The sequence below is a fragment of the Mustelus asterias genome, chromosome 1, assembly GCF_964213995.1.
Source record: "Mustelus asterias chromosome 1, sMusAst1.hap1.1, whole genome shotgun sequence".
NCBI classification, from domain to species: Eukaryota; Metazoa; Chordata; class Chondrichthyes; order Carcharhiniformes; family Triakidae; genus Mustelus; species Mustelus asterias.
In genome coordinates this window covers 73,092,581-73,096,467 of record NC_135801.1, presented here as the reverse complement: position 1 = coordinate 73,096,467, position 3,887 = coordinate 73,092,581, and the positions used below count along the sequence as shown (strand labels likewise).

At 38.8% G+C, this 3,887-nt stretch overlaps 1 non-coding gene across 1 annotated transcript; it reads right to left on the bottom strand.

Annotated features, from left to right (window-relative positions):
• Window positions 1-1,985: 1,985 nt before the first annotated feature.
• Window positions 1,986-2,057, bottom strand: trnac-gca (transfer RNA cysteine (anticodon GCA)). The gene has a single exon. It is a non-coding gene; the product is annotated as a tRNA-Cys (tRNA).
• Window positions 2,058-3,887: the final 1,830 nt, after the last annotated feature.

The following is a 3,887-nucleotide window of genomic DNA, read 5'->3' as shown; positions in this document are numbered from 1 at the left end:
GAGCAGACCCGAAGGGCCTATTCCCACTTCTAGTTTCTATGGAACCACATTGCTGTGGATCTGGTTGATGTAGGTCAGACCAGGTAAGGATTGCAGATTTTCTTCTTAAAGGACATTAGTGAACCAGATGTGTTTTACAACAATGGTTTCGTGGTCATCATGAAACTTTTAATTGAATTCAAATTTCATCATCTGCCGTGATGGGATTCAAATCCCGGTTCCCAGATCTTGCGTGGGCCTCTGGATTACTAGTCCAGTGAAAATACCACTATGCCACTGTGTCTCCATTTTAATGGGAATTTTAAAAGATGATGGGCAAAATCTTTCAATTTTATGTGCAGAATGTGGCAGCAGGGCAGACAGGAAAAGTGGTGTTGAAGATGTCGGCCGATACTTTTCATTATGGGTGCCTGGTCATCAACGGTAGTATTCCTTTAAATAAAATCTGTCCTGTTATCTTGGAGCAGCCAATTATATCAGCCATTTTGTATCAAGGGAAAATATACAAAAAGTTTGTTTATATAAATGTCGAATTTATGGTCTAATACTGAAACAAAGTTGCTTCATCTTAACTTGGGCAAGTCGCATGAGGCACCTTTTGAGGAAGTCATTACATAGCATTCAGTCTTTGCATCAGCCACACCAAAATTTCAAATATAATTACACTCCAAAATAGTACATTTCATTTGTTTATGAGGGATGAATTTGGACACAAGATGCGAAGAAGTATTACATTGCATGGTTAACTCTTATACACTCCATTCGATATTCACTTCTGCCGGCTTCAATAGAACTAAACATCAGGGCTGTTGTAAAACAGATTCAGTCTGTTTAGCATCCCTGCCAATGTATTTTAATTTGCTGTTATTCAAAGCACACTAAGCAACACATTGGCATATACCTTCAAATTATTTCCCAAAGTTTTATTATATTGCAGTGAATTATTTACCCATTGTGTGTACATCTGTCACATTTCATTCTTCTTCCTCAGTTTTTCACTCACTCCTGAAATTTGTCATCCAGTTACACTATTTATGAACTCCTGAGACATCGCAAAGAATTCATTCCCAAAGATTTGCAATAGTTTAGAAATGCAATGAATTTTGGAGACTGTTTTACAGCCACACAACTGCTTTGATAGACGCTTACTTGTTTGTTTTAGATTCTCCATGCATTAAGTCACCATTATAGTCCTTCCGTTTTCTGTTTTGATAGTCACAATGTGACCTTCACAATTTTTTATATTTCAGACAAAACTCTGTTCGGGTTCTTGTTCATGTAGTTAGCATTTACTCTGTGAATACCATATTTGATTAAAAATGCAATTCTGTCCAGATTGGAAGAGGATCACACTTTATAAATTTAATGCAATGCCAGTCACAGAATGGTAATTAAACGTGGTTCTGAATTTAATGGCCACCACAGTGGTCCTGTTAACTGATCAGAAAGCCAGTGGTAACCCTGCTGCAGCCAATCCTGGAAGCCCCCGTGGGGTGAAATGTCAATCAAGTAGTTACCTACCTGCTGCTGGGGCTTCCATCCGTATAAAGGCAATGGGCGGGATTTTCCGGCCGCGCTTGCCCCAAAGCCGGAAAATCATGCTTGAGGTCAATGGACCTTTGCATGGTGTGTGACCCGCCTGCTACGATTCCTGTGGCGGGTGGGACGGGAAAATTCCACCCAATGAGTCTGCCCTCAAGGGCTATCTTTTGCCTTGATTTCTGAAAATTTCAATCAAGTTATACAGCTTACCTTCTTAATTTCTCATCTTGTGTCGCCTCACAATTTAACCCTTAGGATCCAGGTATCATTTTAGTATATCTATGCTGCACTCCCTGCAAGGTCTTCCTAAGGTGTTGTGCACAGAACTGTTTACAATATTTTAGGTGTAATATAACTAGGGTTTGTATAGCTGAAACATGACTTGTACTCCTCTCGACAAGAGCATAATTTTCTCTTGCTTTTCATGCCATTTTTAAAAATTAAGGGGGCACCTGGATTTGAACCAGGGACCTCTTGATCTGCAGTCAAATGCTCTACCACTGAGCTATACCCCCTACTGGCAAGAGCTGGGATGATGGGACTCTTACAAAATATAGCTTTCTCACGTACAACATCTTTTTGGCATTTTTACTGGATAACAAGACATTTCTCGTATAAATTTTAGCATTTTTTCTAAAATATTTTTGAAATAAAAATGACAGGGATTTTCTTTCTCTTTTAACCCCTTCAAGTAAGCATGTTTTACTGTGCCTCAATTTTTTTTTCTATTTCAGGTAATACAAGATATTATTACATCGCTATTTGTTCTACAGTGCATACTGGGTGAGTGGGCAAGGAGGATGCAGGAGGACATGGAAAGGCCTGGGGTACATTGAGGTGACATAGGGACATGGAGTGGAAATGGAAGGCATGGAGGGACATAGTGGTCTCATGGAGTGCATGGGTAAGACTTTTTAAATGTACCTTTCAAAAGGTTTCCAAATCCAGACTATTGTTAATGACTTGCTGAGGGGCCATGAACCAGGATTCCTTAAGAAACTGGCCGGACTCCACATAAATTGTAGGGGGGAATGGGGGACTGGGGTATCAGATATCTGCCCTCTCAATGTGACCGGTGTGTTCAGGAGTCAGGTTGCAGACTTTCTTCTCCCACCCTTATCCCACACTGGAGAAAACACCAGGGATCGGGGAGAAAATCAGCTCCTGCCTGCCCTTTCTGAAGGCTTCTGGAGTTGATCCCACTCAGCAAAAATAAGGTCCTGAGTCCAACCAAGAGGTAAAAAACAGCAAATATCAGAACATCAGAAATAGGATCCGGAGTAGGCTATTTAGCTCTTTAAGCTTGATCTGCTTTTCAATTATATCATGGCTGATCATCTACCTCAGCCTCACCTTGACATTGTAAATTTTGGCCCAGTCCACTCAATCTCTCTTTATGGAACAATATTCTCTTCCCAGAAACCAGTCCAGTGAATTTTCATTGCACTCTTTATAAGGCAAGTATATCCTTCCTTAGATGAGGAGACCAAAACAGTAAACTCTAGGTATAGTATCAGCAAGCTATAATTCCAGTCATGTTTCTTTGCATTATAGTTAAAATCCCTTTTGAATTAAAGACTAACATACTATATGATTTCCTAATAGCTGACTCTTTCTGCATGTAAACTTTCTGTGATTCACGTACAAAAACCCCCATGTCTCTCTGAATGCAAATATCCCCAGTCCCTGACCATTTAAGAAAAATGCTGTTTTTCCAACCAAAGTGTGCCTTCATATTTCTCCATATTATATTACATGTGCCACTTTCTTGTCCACTCATTTAACCTGCCAAAATCCTTTTGCACTCTCTTTTCATTTTCCCCACAGCTTACTTTCTCATCTAGCTTCATATCATCAACAAATTTGGATAATTACGCCCAGTTCCTCATCTATGCATTGATATATATGTAGTATATATATTTGAAATCCAAGCACTGACCCTTGTCATATTCCACTATTTACAGGATGCCAACCAGAAAATGACCCATTTATTCCAACAGTGTTTTTTTGTCCTTTAACCAATCCTTAATCCAAGTTAGTATATTAACCCCAAGTCCCATGAGACGGAATGTTGTATTATAATCTTCTATATTGTACCTTTGATAATCATAATACATTGCATCAAAGCTGTCAGTTATGAATTCAAAAAGCTCTAAAAGTATTGTCAAACAATATTTCCTTTTTGTAAAACCGTATCTCAGCCTCAATGAGGATCACATTACTATTTATATACTCTTCGTTTTGAATAAATAACCCACATTACCTTTTTACCAATCCTTGTTGTATATTTATGGTATATTTATGACAAATAAAATAATGGAACATGATGGCAGCATGATTATTGA